Below are 17867 nucleotides of genomic sequence, written 5' to 3'. Positions count from 1 at the left end.
AACATCTGACTCACTCAATAAGGGTAGCATTGTGGAGACAGGGCGGAGGTGCTCTTTATTTACAGGACTGTTTGCTCGCACTCGCACGCAGCTCGGCGCGGGGCTGCCCCTCCCCTCCACGTCCCCTCTCCCCAAAAGAAGTCACCTGCGTTGCCCACCGCACAGATTTCGGCTGCCAGCCAACTCCCAAATCCGCGGTGCTCCTCGGGAGAGGAGAGGGCGTGCCAAAGGCTTGGTTTCGCTCTGTTATTGATGGAAAAACACTTCCCTACCAGTGAGCAGATTTTGCCTACCCTAGCAGGGTCCCCAAAGGGACCGTGCCTCTACTTGGGGACGTCCCCAAGGGCTCAGGGGTCTCTCCGCCAGCCTGAAGGTCTCCAGCGCACACCCTGGGTGCAAGAAGCCTTCAAAGGGAGTCACTCGGCCGATTTCATCCCCACCCTTAATTCTACAAGAGCCAAATTCCCACTCGAAGTTAAATTTGGGGTGGGGATGCTATCTTTGCCCTTTTTTTTTTTGGAGTGCTCGAGGTGCAAAAGGCACCCCAAGCTCGGCGTGCTGCATCTCATCGTAACGCTCGCGTGCGTTTCTTTTCGCACAGGCGTGCATAAATTACATTTCCCCCTAAGTAGAAGCTGGTGTGTCAAAATTTCGGCCCGAAGCGAGCATTAACAACCGGCATAATGGGCCTGCCGGAAAATTAAACTCCCACCTCCCTCCCTCGCTCATTTACAGTAACAGGAAAGGTAAAAGTCTCATAAATGCAACTTGGCAAGCGGTGCCACTGGGTTAAGGGTTACTTTGGGGCTGTTTGGTGAGCGCTGAGGGATCGTTGGGAAGCCCCCTTGCTGGCAGGTATTGATATGGAGAAGTTGGTCCTAGTGGCAATTTGCATGGCTTTGCCCTGGGTGCTCTGCAATTTTAATTTTACTTTTAAAGCTTGTGCCTCCTGGCCGTCTCCTTCACCTAAACAAATATTTCCCCTCTCCCCGTGGATCATTTAAGGTCACAGCTCTGTGGGACTGTGCTACAATCGTGGTGGCAGCGGCCGGGGTGGGCGACGGATCGGTTTCTGCTAAAAACATGAGCGACGTCAGAAGGTTAAATACGCAGCTTATATCATCCCCGGCAGGTTTATTTTCGGGAGAGCAACGGGTGTCACGAGTTCCCGACTTCCAAATTCGGTTTATTTTAGTGATGGAGGATGCGCTTCTCCGGCGAGTGCCCGCTGGTTGTTTTCTGGGGCGGGTTGAGAGGAAAACATTTTCATAAAGAGGAGGGGGGCAGCTGACCTGGCTTTTATTTTTAATAACCGCTCAGAAAGCACGCGTTGCGGTGATCCATCGTGGGTGCCCTTTGGCAGGTAGCGGGGACGTGCCTGGTTTTTAGGCCTGAGAAAGGCAGCGGCTCCCCTGGTGACTTATTAACTCTCCTAATTGCCTTTGTGTTTAGCAACGAAGTAAGTAAATGAAGCGCGGATCGGAGCCTGGGCTTTGCCGTCCTTGCTCGGGCAGGAATGACCCCAAAAACGTGTGGAGGGTGCCGGGGTCCCCCCCGCGAGGTGGGAAGTGTCGCCGTGCTCCTTAATTTGCAATTTAAGGGAAGGAAGGAAGGTTGGTGCTTCGCAGCGCCAGGTTAATTTGGGTCTGCGGAGCCGTGCTGGTGGCAGTCCCAAGGCTGCCAGGTACAACCTCTTGTGTCAGGAGCAGGCTGCACTAATTGGAGCAGGAGTCACCGAGACCAGCACGTAATCTTGTCCTCCTTCCCCTTGGAGGTTTCAGCCGTTCTTCCAGGTACGAGGCTCCTACAGCTTGGGGTATTCGGGTGTGTTAGGCACAGCCTCGGGGGACACACAGGACACATTTTGGCAGGAGGCATCTTTTCCTTACCCACCCCTTCCTACCAGCACGCCTTACCTCTGCCTGGAAGGGTTTCTGCATTCGTCCCTTCTTTTTGGCTAATAATTACAGAAGAACAGAGCCCAGCATCCCTTCCAACACCGAGCAGATGGAGCATCCTGAGCCTGAGCACGCTCCTGGCTCCGGCAGTGCCAGCAGGTCCCGGGGCTGCCACAAGGCGTGTGTGGCACGGCCACAGCAGTGGGACACGGGATGGGATGTGGGATATGGGATGTGGGGTGCCACAGCCCCCTCCTCTGTCCTCGGCAAGGACAAAATGCTTGGAAAGGCGCCGGGGGTCCCCGTTGGGCTGCACGTCCTCCCCGCTCGGCTGCAAGCCAAGGAGCCGCCGCTTTTCCTGTTACAGCCGGCGTGGGGTTTTTTTGGTGACAAATACTCCGTAATGGATAATCCCAGCCCGCTACTTGAAAAAGCCATAAAAGAAAATAGCGAGAGCGCTGGCTGCCGAGCCTGCCCGAAGCTGGTTGGTGGCAAGCCAGCCGGTAACACCGCCCGCTGCACGGCCGCAGAGCCCTTCACCCAAAAGTTTTGGGCTGCTGAAGCCTTCGCAGAGGCAAAAGACCCGATCAATTGCCAGCAAAATCGCTGTCTTTCCCCATTTGGTCTCTGAACGGCCACGCTGTCTACAAATGGTGTTGTCTCCTTCCCGTCCCCACGCTGGTTTCTCATTGCAATGCCCTATTTTTTTTATTTTTTATTTTTTTTTAAGCAGCTACAATTGATAATTTAGCTTTGGATAAAGCAACCTCAGAGCTTTTATTTCTCAGAGGCCAAACATTGATGTTGTGTGAAATGGGAGCTTTGAGAAGGCTTTGTATGGAACTTAGCTTCCTGAAAAATTTATTTACTGCGACTGTGATCTGCAGGAGCGAATTGATGTTTATCTATAGTAGTTCTTGCCAGAAAAAAAAAAAAATAAAAAAAATGCATAACTGCACTTTCTTCGGAAGCCTTGAAAGGCCTTTTAAATAAGTGTCTAATAGTAGGCTCTCAATAGCAAACAGCCAGCTTGATAGACAGTGTACAGTATATTATTAACTATAAGCAGGCTTAATCTTTTTCTCATGTTTTAGAGGATGCTTTATAACCTTGTGGCCAAAGAATTCATGAGCGCCAGGTATTTGAAGCCAAGCAAAATTATACCGGCTGCTACCGCGGGGAGATCGATGCTGCTGGGAAGCGCACGGGGGCTGCGCTCTGCAGCCTGCTCCTCACCTTCACTGCTGCATCTTCCCACGGGGTGTCCTGTCCCCAGCAGGTGAGGGAAGGGGTCTCTGAGACCCCCCTGTGATATTTTGGGGTGCTCGGATATCCTCGGCTCGGTGTTGGGTGCATCCCAGCCGGGCTGGGCTTGCTGCTGGTGCTTGAGCGCATCCCGGTGGCTCTGTCACCTCTGCTGCGTGGCTGTCACCCAGGGGAAGAAGGAAGGGACCTTTTCAGAGACCTTATGGCAGGGACCTTTTGTCCTTTTCAAAGACCTTGTGGCTTTCTTGGCTGCACGGCTTGGGGTTAGGCAGCGTGCCGGAGATGGGGTCGTTTTCCTGCAGAATGGGGCTCGGGTGATTTTGGTTTTTATTCTCTGTCGTGATCGTCCCTTGGGTGAGAACGTGTCTGGGGAGCAGCTCTGAAATCCAGGCCACAAATCTATCTCAAAAAGAAGAGCTGAGTGAATGATGTGCAAATCTGCTGGTTCGAAACCAATCTCCTGAGCTCCAGAGCTCAAGGTGGGCAGGACCCAACACGGCCCAGGATTTTTTACCTTGAGCTATCCAAACCCTTGTGTTTCCATCCGCAGAGGTCCCCACGGATAATCCTCCAGCTTCCTCCTTTTCCATTTTCCTGGCAAAAGCACAAACGGTTTCCTTTGGTTTTCCTGCCTTCTTGTTTTGTTTGCTGTCAGATTTGGGGTTGAGCAGCAGCCGGAGTGGCGCAGGGATTGGGCACGCACCCGCTCTGGCCGCCTGCCCGAGCTTCCCATCGATATATTGACCGCCTGCAGCCGCCTCAGAGGGCAGGACTTGGCCCAGGGGCCCAGGTGGCAGCGAGATGGGTGATCTGTGCCAGTCCTCACCCACTCGTGTCCCCCAGCCCAGGCAGAGTTCCCCCAGGTGAGGGGCGGCCGGAGCGGAGCTGCCCAGAGCGCTCCCTCGCAGCTGTGGTTTTTTTTGCCTTTCCTCTATCGGATCCTGGGAGCGCTGGCCGGGAGTCAAGGGATCGATAGATGGTTAAGGTGATAAGTGGCTTTGCTAAAAACCAATTTTGCAGGGGGAGTTTGCAGGGAGGAGAGCGCAGAGGCCCTGCAGCCGCACCCCAGAGACTGGGGCAGAAGCTGTCCCCATCCCCGTCCCCGTCCCCGTCCCCATCCCCGTCCCACACGCAGCTCTCCTGCCCCAGCCAGACCCCGCTGTGCCACCTTCCCCCTCCTTGTCCAAGTCCCAAATGGTGGAGCCTGAGGAATATGGTTCATTTTGGGTGCCAGCCAGCGAGTTTAGGAAAATGAGTGGTGAATGTGCCGGAGGCAATGTGCAATTAATTGGTGAAACGAGCAGTGCTTGCTCAGTGCATAACTCCCAGCCAGGCTCGGAGCTGGTGGCCCTGGTGGCATTAGGGTGGCAGCATTGACACGGGTGGGACTGGTGGGACAGCACAGCGTGGGGACACCGGGGCTGCCTCCAGGCATCCCTGGTCCCACGTCACCATCCCATGTCCCACGTCACCATCCCATGTCCCACGTCACAATCCCTGGTCCCATGTCACCATCCCATGTCCCACGTCACCTTCCCATCTTTGACCCCCAGCAGCCACTACATGGGTTTGTCAGGGCAGATGGAGCTGATGACATTGGATTTATTCCTTTTTAACTAAATTTTGCAAATCTTTTTGCTCTGTGGGGATGCCAGTGCCACCTCCCCTGGAAGTGGTGGTGATGGCAGGGCTGGGTCCGTGCATCCTCTCCCAGTGGCTCTGCTGGGAGCCCCAGCAGCACCCGGCTGCTGCCCTGGGTTTGCACAGGTGGGATGTCTCAGTGCTTCCAAAAAATGGCATGTTTTTATTTTTTTTTTAAACTTTCAGGATTTTTGTTTCAAATTCTCTTTTCTCAGCTTTTACATTTGCTTTTGTGCCATTCCTCGTTACTACACTGCTCCGTTGCGCACAAGCAGCAACAACGCCCCGCAGCCGCCTTGCAAACTCCAGCCAGAACCCCCTGATTATTTTATTTTATTTTTTTTTTAATCATAGGGGGGAGGCCATTTGTGGATGCTGATTGATTGAAACATCTTATCTCCCGTAGTCAAAGTGTCTCCGGTTGGCGCTGTAATGAAATAGTTTGACGCTTTGACACAAGTGTCAAACACTTTTCCGACAGCACAAACAGCAGAGGCTTTGATCGAGGTGTCAAACCGTTTCCATTACCACAAGCAGCCACCCCTTTGATCTGGGGAAGGAGATAAGGGGTTGCAATCAGGACTAAGTAGCAGCTGCTCTTAACGATTTTAAAAAATAAGAAAATATGCAATAATTGAATAGTTAAGCTGTTATGTCGTGTTATAAAGGAGTCCTCGTGCCGTGGAGCGAAATAATGTAGGCGTAGCACTAATGGCAGGAGAGATAAACGGGAGTGAATGCTCCTAAACTAAAAAAATAATGATAAAAAAGGAATCTTTTATTTTGGGAGGTGTTCAGAATCGGTTTTCCCAGTATTTCAAGCGAGAACATCTTCAGAAATGCCTTTTTTCTGGAGGAAATGAATCCTGTTTTTCACGGCTGTGGCATTCTTGGTGAAGGAAGACGCGCAGCATGGGGGGGCCGTGGGAGGTGCCGGGGCTGCGTGGGGCCATTTCTTCCCCAATTTTGAGTAAAAATGGATCAAATTCCTCCCTGGTGTGGCTACATTGGCATTAGGCAGGCTGGCAGCAGGTGAATTTGGGCCAAGTGAGTCCAACTAAAAGCCACAGCACCTGTCTGAGCGCCAGGCTCGTAAGCAAACGCCGCATGAGCAGCTGAAGAGAATTTAGGTGAGACGCTGAAATTAGCAGGTTACAGCAAATAATTAGGTTTCTGCACCTCCTCCTCTCCCCCCTCCTCTGCATGGACGTTGTCTCTCTACGTTGGTCTTGTCGCTTTGGAAATTTTGCTGTTAGTGGCTGGTTTAGAAATGTTTTCCCTGCAGACATCTGCCCCCGGGTGTCCCAGCAGCGGGGTGTGGGATGTGCCGTGGGGAGCGCCGTGTCCCCTGTCCCTGTCCCCGTCCCCTTGTGGGGCTCAGGGGATGTGTGGCCCCATCCTCCCTCTGTTGGAACAGGGACAGGGGCTTGATCTCCGCCAGGACACGTGGTGGCTGGTCGAGGAAAGCAAAACCCGACCAACTCAAAAGGCAGCGCGTGGGAGATGCTCTCTGTCGGCGGAGCGAGTCGCCGAATTTAATGCCAGGAGGCTCTGAGAGCAGCACGGGCTGCATCAGGGCACGGCGAGCCTGCGCTGGAGATTAAACCTCACATTTCATTTTTACACACTGCGCTTAATCCAATAATGATCCCGCGGTACAAACGGCAATAATATCTTTCAGCATAGTTAATCAGAATAGACTTAATGCTGTCACTATTTATTAACCTTTGTTGAAAAGCAAGAAGTTTCCGTACTAATCTGTGATTGTGGCTCTTGTCAGGCTCCAGCAAGTGCAAACCAGCTTTGGCATTCGGTGTGGCTGGGGGGGACTCAGCGCCGAGTGAAACGCGAAGCCCTCGTCCCTGGGATGCTGGGGACATGGGGGGGAGGCTCCCAAAAACCACACTCAGGGGTCTTTTCCCTCGTCCCATCATCAGCTCTGTGTCAGCAGGGCCAAGGGCACGCACGGAGAGGTTTTGCCATCCCCTGTTCTCCCGTCGCTGAGCCCAGCCTGTGCTGGAAGCGGCTCGTCGGAGCACCTGGAATTAATGAGGCAGCTTGGTGCTGGGCAGCAATCGATGCTTCCTGCATTAATTGCGCTGTGTTCCAGCTTTGTCTTCTTATTCTGAGTTATGTAGTTACAGCCAGAGATGTCTCTCTTCGGCAGCAGCCCTCGGTCCTGGGGGTCCTGCTCTCTGTGCCTGCCCTGCCTCGGTTCCAGTGGCACGGTGCGGCAGAGGGGGGTGCCTTTTGACCGTGTTTCTGCCCAATTTGCAACTGCTTTTTGCTGCCCTCGTGGTGGGCGGGGTGCCTGCCCCTAAAGGTCCCGGCAATGAGAGCGGGGAGGACCCACAGGAGCTGTGGCCTCGTGGCGAGCACAGGGGGACACGGCCCCAATGGCTGGGTGGGACATCGCCCTCTTGTCCCTTCTCCCTCTTGTCCCTTCTCCCTCTTGTCCCTTCTCCCTTGTAGAACAGGGAACCAAAAAGCTCTACACAAACAAACCCCAAAACGCCCACTTTCTCCCCAGTTCCATCATCCCACATCCCCAGGAACCTGCTCACAAAGCATCCACGGGACGTGGTTGGCGGCTCACATTTTGGGGGCGTCAAGCTCTGTCCCCTGGGCTGGTGATGGACTCGCCGTGGTGGCTTTGGGTTGCAGAGGCAGGGACTTGGGGTCTTTTTGGAAGATTTATTCCAACAATCCCCACTGCTGGTCCCAGCTGTGGTTTGTAGCTGGAGGCGGGTGGGAGGACGGGGCTCGGCCTCTGATGGAGGCTGAAATCTCCTTGCGCATGGGTTTGGGTTTGCTCTTTTGGCTTTTTAGCAGGATGATTTGGGATTTCTGTCACAGCATTCACATGGATCGAGAGCACCCCTCCCAGCCCCTCAGGGCTGTGGTCCCACTCCTTCTCGCCTCTTATTTTTAGGCTGGGCTGGCACCGAGTGTGCTTCGCTCTTTGCTTGGTCGCTTGGCCAGGTGCAGCTGTTTCGCATGCAGACACAAGAATCCCGCTTTGCTAACATCATTGAAGCCTAAACATGGTATTTATATTTTTAGCAAATTGTTCTTTATGGTATTGATTTACATGTAATGTAGTCCTTGCATGAATAACTACTATAAATCTGGGAGCATTTATCATCCGAAGGAGCTGCAAACTCAGTCAAATTCTTTATTTGTTAGACACGATTATGGAGCTCGAACTGCAAAGGTAGAGAATAAAACGGGCACCATATTTTCTGTAAACAGCTCGGAGTTTCTTGCAGCGAGCTGATGGATGCGTGCTAAGAGGTAAGGGTTAAGATAATTTGGCGAAATGAAAAAGTATGGAATAAATTACAATAAATGGAATCTTTGATCTGGACTGTCGATATCAGCGATGGCGCATGAGTGGGTATTTTCTTCCTAGCCAGAGAAATTAACTTTTGAACTTAATGGCTCCAATCTTTTTCTCCTGACTTTCATCCTTTGTGCTGACGGGCAGCGGGGACAGGCGGTTATTTGTTACCCTATTGATAGCCGAGCGCAGGAGAGCCAGGCTTTGTGTGCCCGGGGCTTACAGAAACTACTTCCAGTCTTGTTCAGGTTTTGTGAAGCAGCGGTCATAATAAATAGAAGGGAAAAAAAAAAAAAAATCCCAACCCCTTGTCCCCGTTGTGCCTGGGCTACGTGGAGGTCTGGAGCATTTCTGCTTCTAAACTTGGCCGTTTAGGAGACTGTGGGCTATCCACTTGGGACTTTTGAAAAGGCTTTCACAATAACTCTTGAGAGCTGATGCCTTTGGTCCTTAACTTTAATTTAAAATAAAGAAATCTGCCCCGTCCCCCTCCCCCTGCCCCATTATTCAGCCTGAGGCTCTTTGCCACTCGCTTGTGGAGCGAAGATGCGCTAAGCTCCCGGAATTTCTTAGGAAGAAATTTATTTCTTTTTTTTAATAGAAGGAAAATCAAGTCAACGCTCGAGAGCGTACGCAGCAGTTTACCGCCATAGGAGGAATTAATCAGTCTATAAAGTTCAAAACGTACAAAGAGGGAAAAAAAAACACCCCGACTGATCAAACACGAGGCTCTTCTCTGAGATGCGAAGATAAAAGCCTTTTCCTCCGCACGCTTCCCCGCTATTGGCAGCCAGTGGGGTCAAGATATATTTTTTGTTGTTGTTATGGAAAGCCAGAGATAATTAATGTTGTTGAAAGAGGACTCTGGGTTCGGCGTCTGGCAGGCGAGCCCCCGAGTCTGGGATCTGGCAAAGCCGCGGCGAGCGGAGGGAAAGTTCCCCGCAGAGGGAGCTGCCGATGTAACGGAGCAATAAATAACACGGGGAGATAAAAAAAAAAGCCCCTTTGGAAAGCGCCGTGGAGCTGCTGCTGCGCCGGGACGGGGCTCAGACCGTGGGGTCCCACCCGTGCCACGTCTCCGTGGGGTCCCGCGGGACCAAATTCCTCCAAACCCTGGCACCAGGAGGTACCCCAGGAGGCTCCACGGCCCCGTTTGCCTCATGCGTGATCTCTCCCGGCTCCTGCAGCTCGTTTGGATGCGTCCTGTTAGGGCGCTGGTGCTGAACCTGCCCTGATAATCGATAGACGAATGGTCACCCGAGCCGTTCCTGCATCTCTTCTATCAAAGCCGTGACAACGAGAGATCAAGACGTGAGCGGGGCAGGCTCATACATCGAACGCTATTTAAAAAGCAGGATGAATTAATTACCGCCGTTAATGACCGGGGATAGACTTCAGGAGGCTGCAGCCAACGTCTGGGAGCCTCGAGCGGGGAGAAAACCACATTGGGGAGCCTCCGCCCAGCCCGGTCCCCGAGCATCCCACGGGCACGCCGCCGAGACGTGCCCTCCACGTGGGGCTGGGTTTGCCCCATCCGGCCGCTTCCTCGGCTCCCGCTAATTAGCATTATTTTTTAATTGCTTGGGGGCATTGCTGTCCTTTCCCAGCCCCTGTCGGAGGATGCGGCGGAGCTCACGGCCCCGTGTCCGTGCCGGTTATTTGTTCTGCAGCAGCACCAGAGCTGCTCTCAGACAGGGCTTGTCAGCTGTAAAAGACACTGGCAGATTTTATTAGTTGACAGAAGGGTTGGTTTTTTTTTTGTTTTTTTTTGTTTTTTTCCTCGTGAAAATATTAAAAAGTCATTTTAGTTTAGAAACCTAATTTTAATTTAGTTAGGTTTTAATTTAATTTAGGTTTTAAATTCATTCTGCGGCAGAACTCAATTTTTCAAGCGTAATTTGATGCCGTCAGTGGCCATAATATTTAATGCCCTACCTATAAATTGCAGGGATGGCTCTGAGATGATTTACAGGATCCAGGCTGATGGGGCCGCTGGATGAGGCCGTGTCCCAGCCCCACACATTGCCCAACACGGGAGAGGACAGGAGGAAGGGGATTTATCGCGGCGGCTGCTGCCGTTACTGCCAGGAAACGGGAGAATTATCGAAGGGATTGAATTATCAGGAAGCAGCACTTGTAGTTACCTGGATCACCTGCAGCCGGAGGGGATTTGTGTGTTTTGTTTTTTTTTCCCCCATTTTTCAAATCAGGAGAGGCCCCCGTGGAAGGCAGCGGAGTCGCACGAAACGCCAGCCCGGTTGAATCCATCCGTCCAAGCGCTCCGTCTAATTACGGGACGAGGGAAGTCTTCAGAGCATGTATCGAGCATTATAAATGGGGATAAGATGATTCTGGTAATGGCTTAATGAAACAGGTGAGGTAGTTGGGTCTGTCTGCCCGCGTCCCTGGGCCGCAGCCAGATTGATTTGGCAGGGAGCAGCCCCCCGGGTGCTCGTGTTGTTACACATCGGAGCGCGTGTCCATTAGGAGCCTTTGATTTTCCTCCTGCTTTTGGCTCCCGAGTAGCAGCCACTGGCTCATTTCATTAGCTGCAGGGTACGCCGCACCCCGGGAAGTTCTTGCAAGGTGGAATTTGTTTCTTTTTTGGGGAAAGAAATGGCCACTTGCAACCTCAAACCCACGGCAGACTGAGCCAGGTGGGGAAGGGCTTTGGAGAGCGATGGGCAGCAGGAAGACAGTGGGGACCTCAGCATCCCATAATGGCTGAGATGTCAGGGATCTCCTGGTCCCTCTGGTCCCACATGGCCCCATCAGGGCCATACAGAGTGGGGTGCCCAGCACCACGTCCTGGTGGCACTGGGGGATCTCCAGGGAGGAGAACCCACAACCCCTGAGCAGCTGGTCCCGGTGCATCCACTTCCACCTCTGTCCTTGGGGGTCTCCAAACCCCAGCGGGATGTGGTCCAAAATGATCCAGCTTGGTGGGTGGCTTGGGCTGGTCCCTCCCAAGCTGCATTTTTCCCTAAATCTGTGTTTCTGTGCTCGTGTGGAGCAGGATGCCTGCAGTGGCTCCGAGCAGCCTGGTGGCATTTGGAGCCTGGCTCCGGTGGAGCTGAGGTGCCCGGCGTCCCCTCTCCCTCCAAACCATTTGATGCTTTTGGTCAATTTTAACCCAATTACCGCAGACGTATGCATTGCAGAGAGATTAACTTCTGCAAACTTCCACCAACATCGGCCTCGGGCTGCCAGAGCAAGAGATCTGAGGCTCTCATCCTCTAGGGAGAGCGAGGGGCGCGAGCACAGCCGTGCTACGAGACGCCGGCGAATCCACAGCGGCCACTGCTATCTCCAGGCTGCCTTTGGGCTCCCGCGGGGTCTGGATGCCAAAAAGGCCCTGCTCAGAGAGGGGCGGCCGTGGCGGCGCCGAGGGCGAGGTCCCTGCGCCCCTCCGGGGTGCCCGTCCCCGCCGGCGAGATGCCACCGCGTCCCCCGGGTTGTCACGGCTACTGACGCATGGGACCCCGGGGAGTGGGCTGGGAATTAATGGCAGCCCCGGATAAAGGATTCCTGTCTCGGCCGGCTTGATGGATTACATTGATGTGCCATTTGTCATACTGTAATTGTTCTGGCAAATGTAATACCCACTAGTATAAACATTGTGCTGCTTTGCTAATAAAACCGAAAATAGGAAGAGAAAGGATGATGCAGTGCTGTGTGCGCTCCAAGAGACGCCGCCCCCTCGCCGCGCTGCCACGGCGCTCTTCCTCCCCTCCTGCCCTCCTCCTCCTCCTCCTCCTCATCCCATTGGGATCCTGGTGGGTGGTGGGAAGGGTCAGGGCCCCCTCCTGCCAGCCCCGGGTCCCCCCCAGGCTCTGGATGCTCGGGTCCTCGTCCCCAAAAGCACAGCTTGGGGTGCCGGCGGCCATGCCCATGCTTGGGATGAGGCTGATGGAGCAGAGCCCCAAAATCCCGACCCATCGGGGTCTTCTCCCATTTAGATCATAAGGAAAACCCAAAACCGATGGAGGAGGAGGAACAGGAACCCCCTCAACACCTCTGTGAGGCCCCCACAAGCCTGGGCTGCTTCAGAGGCGTCGCAGTTCCTCCGATTGTATCTCCAAGTGTTTTTAAAGTTTATGCTTGACCTGATTCACAGAAAAAAAAAAAAGATAAACACCCTTTCTGTGTTTGCAGTCATATGTAATTTTTATCTCTTGACCTTTAAACGTAAGCAGCAGTAAAATGAAGAACTATGGCAGTCATTTAACACCCTGCCTGTACTAACTGGTTTCTGCCTGTGAGCCGTGGTTTTAAATTGGCTAATGCAGAATACTTGCAGAGCTAATAATAATTCAGATTACTCCTGTCAGCTATTCCGGTTTCATGGGTAATTTAGTAGTTGAATAAATTTTTAAAAAAATTCATTCGTTCCCATGCACTGTTATGAATCAGTAGATGGTTTACCATTGGCAGCAGTAACTGTAAGAAGATTTAAATTGCTACTGAAAAGGATTTGAGTGAAGGTAATGTTTTATAATGTTCTAAGCCATATGCACTACTTTCAGGCCTCATCAGTTTTACATTGATTCCTAGTGAAGTGTTTAATTGCATCATGAATGCAATATAATTCAGTTCTTTTTGCTAATATGGTATATATCTCAAAGTGATATACAGCACTGACAGTGAGGACTCGGGATTTTCTTAGGGTTTTCGAGCACGCGGGGTGCGTGCGGCTGCAGGCGCTGCACCTCGCCATCAGGCTGGGAGCTCTTTGCTCCGGGAAACTTCTCGGCTCCGGCATGGGTTCGTGTGCTGGAGTTCCCCAGGATGCGTGCGTGGGCACCAGCAGGGAGGTGCTGCACACACACACACGTGTTTGACGTGCCCGTCACACACCAGGGCTGCTCACCGACACCCAACAACCCGTGTGGTGCCGCAACTCCTTTATTCGTGCCGGGTTTTCCTGCAGGGTTTTCTTTCTTGCAATCTTTGCGACTTTATCAGCAAATCGAGGGCTGCCCTGCCCTAATTCCTAGGCGATGCAAGGATTTTGCCACGTGGAAAATTCAGCTTCAGGTGAATTTCAGCCCGTGGATGCTGGGGGTGCTTTTCCCTCCACCCGGCGGTGCGTCTGCAGCCCTTTTGGGGTGCTTTTGGGATGTTGTCTCTCAGGGGAGCTGCTGCAAGTCACCTCCTCAATAATTCAGCCTTTTTTGGTGCTCCACACCCAGCTCAGTTCGACGCAAATGGGAAAAGCTCCCTGGAGCCCGAAGGGATCTCTGGGGCGCTTGGTGCAATCCAGCTGGCGTCCCCATCCCATGGCACGGTGCCAGCTCGGAGCTGGGGCAAGGGGCTGGGTGGTTTGTGGGGTGGCTGGGGGCAGTGGCTGGGTGGTGAGGGCAGGATCTGGCCCCACACTCAGAGCCTTCCCACCAGCAGCTCCTCCTTCACCCCAGTGCTCCCCTCCGAAAGCCACCGGGGCAGGGCTGCGCTCCCGTCGCGGACCCGCACGCGATGCCAAAGTCACCGACGCGATGACGCTTATATATCATGTTAGAGGAAATGAATACTAATTCAATACGAACTACTAATTCAGTAGAACAGAAAATTGCCGAGAGAATAGAAAATTGCTGAGCGCGCCGAACCTCGGCATCGCTCGAAGGAAACGCTTTGGCTGCACCTCCCCGTTTCGGGAGCTATTTTCGGTGCTGCCGGTGGCACACTTGGCTGGGGCGGCGCAGGGCGCACCGGTGCCAGGATGGGAGCAGCTCCAGCCCTGGAGTCCCCTCAGAGCCCCCCACCAAGTTTCCCAGCTTGGGGAAAATTCTCTTGCCCTCTGCTTTCAAGCCCAGGGCTCGCAGCAAGGGGTAGGAGACTCGAGGTGGGATCTGCGCCCTCAGATGCGGCGCACGGGGTTGGTTTTGGGAATATCGGTCATGTGCCGTGTTCAGGGCGAGCCGTAACTGGGACTCGTGTGGTTTCTGCACTGAAATGCTAGGGGAGTCTTATTGTATTAGCAATTCCCCATCAGATCCTGTCATATTAGTATTGTATTGTATTAGTATTTGTTTCCACTAATGTGATGTGAAAGTTGCTAATACGATAAGACTCCTGCATTGTATTAGCGAAAACAAATATTAATATGATAGGATGGAAAATAGCTAATAAGAAAGTAAGTTGCTAATCCGACGTGATGGATCTCCGGCACGAGCTGCCTGCTGCTCTCCTGTACTTTTCCAGGAGTGCCCTGAGCCCGGCTCAGAGGGAGCAGGGAAGGAGCTCAGATGCGTGGGGACGGGGTCACTCCCGCATTGATGGGGGCTTGGCTGCAGCCAATGTTGGGGCAAACACGAATTTATGGGGCCGAGAGGCCACGGTGCGCCCATACCGGCTCCTGCCAGGTTTTTAAGAGCGTGTCCGACTATGATGCTACGTAACAAACCCTTTCCCAATTATTTTTTTTTCCAGCCACCTGAGCACAATATCAATTTCCGACATCGAGAGGCAGGGTAGGTGAGCCAGAGCTAAACACAAATAAACATTAAACAATTATTGGAATTTGGGTTCATTTTAAAAAACCAGCAGGGCTGAGGGAACGAGCCACCTATTAGCTGGGAAAAGCGATGGGGCTTTTTAACAACATGCTGTTTCTTGGCGGAGGCTGGGATTTGGGCTGCACGCGCGGTGGCAGCCCTGGATGTTATTGATTAAAGATGATGGAGCAGCAGCGCAATTAGATCCCAGTTTGTGCTCGCTGCGGTGGCACCGCCGGCCTCCCGTTTGTCTGTTTGGTTGCTTGGCTGCCCGGGGTTTCTCCTCCTCCGGTCTCGTCCCGGTCAGGATGCTCGGGGTGGGGACAGGGACTTGGCTTGGTCTTGGTGCCAGCCTTCAGATTCTGGGGGTGGAGATGTTTTTAATTGCTTTTTTTTTTGTACATAATGGTGATTCCAGAAGTGCCTCTCCCTGGCATTGATGCAGATAACAGGGGAATATTTTGGGAGGACGCGAGCAGCCCGTGCCGTGTCTCCACACCAAGCCCACAACATTTCCCCCAGCTGGGGCAGATCCAGCCCCACGGTTCCCCAGGCAAAAACGCGGGGAATTGGGGCTTTTAGAGCATTTCCAGAAAATTCTGAGCAGGCCCCAGGGGGATGGCGCAGAGGTAGCGGGGCCGGGCTGTGCCACGCGGCGCCGCGCGCAGGAGCGAGCGGATGGCTCGCGGGGAGCGTGCATCTCGGAATCAGTCTATAATGCAATCAATTCTGTATATCCCTAGTGAAACAGCAACATTTATTTAACGTCTTTTATAGAGCAGCTGAGTTTTATCACAAATCACATTCCATTTCTATTCATCAGGGACCCCTTGAAGGCTAAAATGCACTTACTTTCCTCCGAGGAAGTTTACCAATTCTTCAATAAAGACCCATTTGCCTCCGTATGTAAAATTGACACATTTATTGAATATTAAACATTTGTTGGGTTCTCGTGCGCTTCTTTCGACTTTATCTGCTGCCCTTAAAAGTCGTTAGGGGAAGGATACATCAAAGTTGCAATAAAGGCTTGTTTATGGACGGGAAGGAGAGATGCTCCGCATCGCCGCAGGGGCTGGGTTATCCCATTTGTGTGGAAATCACCAAGATTTGGGCGTTTTGGATGTCAGTGGTAACGCTGGGTGCTCGGAGCAGCCTGTCTGTCCTTGGCAGACACTTGACATCGTTTGTCTCTGGTTGCTCTAAAGGACTTTTTGTGTATAAAAGCTGTTTCTGGTGGTGTGAAGGTCGGGGTTGTGCCGCGGTGCAAGGCAGAGCGCTCTCCACCGGAGTCAGTCCAGCTAATTAGCAGGAGGTCCAATAAAACAAGTTTTTCTTTTATCACTGTTACCAAGTGCCGTTGTAAATCAATTAAAATGTATTCTAGTAATTCTATTTTTTTTTCCCTGCCCACTCCGGGCTCTTGTTTAGGGAAATACGGAGCCATTAGCAGGATCCCGTGTACATCCGTGCGCGTGCTGGAGGCGGGAGGGGATCGACCCGTTGCGCTCTGGCACGGAGCACACGGTGGTGATACGCAGGAGCACACCGCTCCCCGTGGTCCTCCACGAAGCCACCAAATCCGCTGGGGGAGCTGGGGGAAGGCACGTGGGTTTGGAAGGGTCTCCTCCTCCTGGAAACACCGAGGTTGTTGCCGATGGGGATCCCAATAGCCACGGTTTTGTATTGCTGAGGATGGAGCTGCGTCCATCCAGCACAGTCCTGGAGGTGTTTTGGGGTAATATTGACCCAAGGAGATGAGAGAGGGATGAAAAATAAAAAACTGAGGATTCCCAGCCTTTCTGCAAGCCCTCATTTGCTAATATGGGAAATTGCAAATGGAAATAAGGAGCATTAAGGTTGAGATTTGGGGTTGTTGGGGTTAAGGACTTAATGGTGTCTCTTGCATGCCTCGGGTGCAGGTCTGCAGGACAGGTCCGATCCCTGCAATATGGGGTCCCTACTTTGCCACGATCACAGCTCAGTCTCCAGGTGCTGGGTTATAATGCTGGGCTGGGAAATTAGGATTTCAGAGCTGAGCTACCCCAAATTGCCCCCAAAGGAGGAACAAACGGGTGTGCAGAGGGGCTGGGCACCCCCAGCCTCCCCTCCAGCCCCTCCGTGCAGAGGACGAGTAGGTGACGCCGGCCAATTTTAGGGGCCCCTGTCCACGTTAATTTATAAAACAAGCTGGCCTAATAAATGTCACCTAAATAGAGCTCCAGGAATCGTAGCTCATCTTGAGTGCACAATAAACATAATATACGGCTGCCTCTCCGAGCAGGCACCCAGCACCGCGGCCGCCTGGCCGGGCGGCTCGGCTCTGCCACGATTTTCCACCCGCTTTTATTTTTCCTTCTCCATCCTTGTGAGAAGCACTTGGAAAATGCTGGCGTGATGGGAAAATGTTGGCGTGATGGGAAAACGTTGGCGTGATGGGCTTCTCCTTCTCTGCCTGTGGGATGGTGCAAACGAAAGCCTTCGGTGGCGGAGGGGACACCGGGGTGGTGGGAGAGGATTTTGCCCCACGTCGGGTGGATGTGGGCAGGGGATGGGTTTTGGGGCTGCGTGTGGGCACCGTGCCCCGGCGAGTGCCTGGCACTTTGGGGTGCCCCTGGTGGGAGTGATCCGAGGAGAAAACGTCAGAAAATGGCTCTTTGTAAAAAAAAAAATAACCTTCCCGGTGCACCGGGAGGCTCTGCTTTATGGGTGAGGGAAAGTGCTTAAAATGCTTAGAGGGAATAAACAGCTTTTAATGAAGTTACATTGCCACATAATGGGTATCATAAAATTGCCTTCATAGTACAGGGTCCCAGGATGGCTTTTATTATTGACTGAGCTGGAATCCTGTCTGTAAAGCTCCAGCAGCTGCGGAGAGGCGAATGCAAAGTCTTCTTAAATTACCTGATTGAAATAACTGGCAAATATTCTGCTTTGCTGCTTTGCGGAAGGCAAAGCTGCCTTTGGGGTGGTCTGTCAGCCCTGGTTTGCAGATCCTGAAGAACACAGGAGTTTCATTGCAGCAAAACAGATGTTCATCTTGTTTCTCTATCGGCTGTTTGATGAGAAATTTATTGCTCTTCTGCTGGGCTGGAGCTCCTCTGCTGCGGAGTCTATTAGCCAGCCCGGGAGCTGGCGGGAAGCCAGGCAAGCAGTGTTTTGATGAAACCCATGAAAGCCCCGGTTCGAAGGCGCCAGTAATAATGCATCGGCTAGACTCTTCTGATTGGG

General features: G+C 52.7%; 1 protein-coding gene and 1 long non-coding RNA gene across 6 annotated transcripts in view; one reads left to right on the top strand and one right to left on the bottom strand.

Moving 5' to 3' along the window:
- The window catches only part of CUX2 (cut like homeobox 2), a 56406-nt gene that overhangs the window by 9337 nt on the left and 29202 nt on the right, over positions 1–17867 (top strand). The window lies entirely within an intron of this gene.
- On the bottom strand, positions 2408–4595 carry LOC137841152 (uncharacterized). The gene is made up of 2 exons (XR_011088472.1): positions 3679–4595; positions 2408–3563 (listed from the first exon to the last, which is right to left on the bottom strand). It is a non-coding gene; the product is annotated as an uncharacterized lncRNA (long non-coding RNA).

The sequence above is a fragment of the Anas acuta genome, chromosome 17, assembly GCF_963932015.1.
Source record: "Anas acuta chromosome 17, bAnaAcu1.1, whole genome shotgun sequence".
NCBI classification, from domain to species: Eukaryota; Metazoa; Chordata; class Aves; order Anseriformes; family Anatidae; genus Anas; species Anas acuta.
Note: the sequence above shows the minus strand (reverse complement) of the source record. Positions and strands in the feature narration are given on the sequence as shown.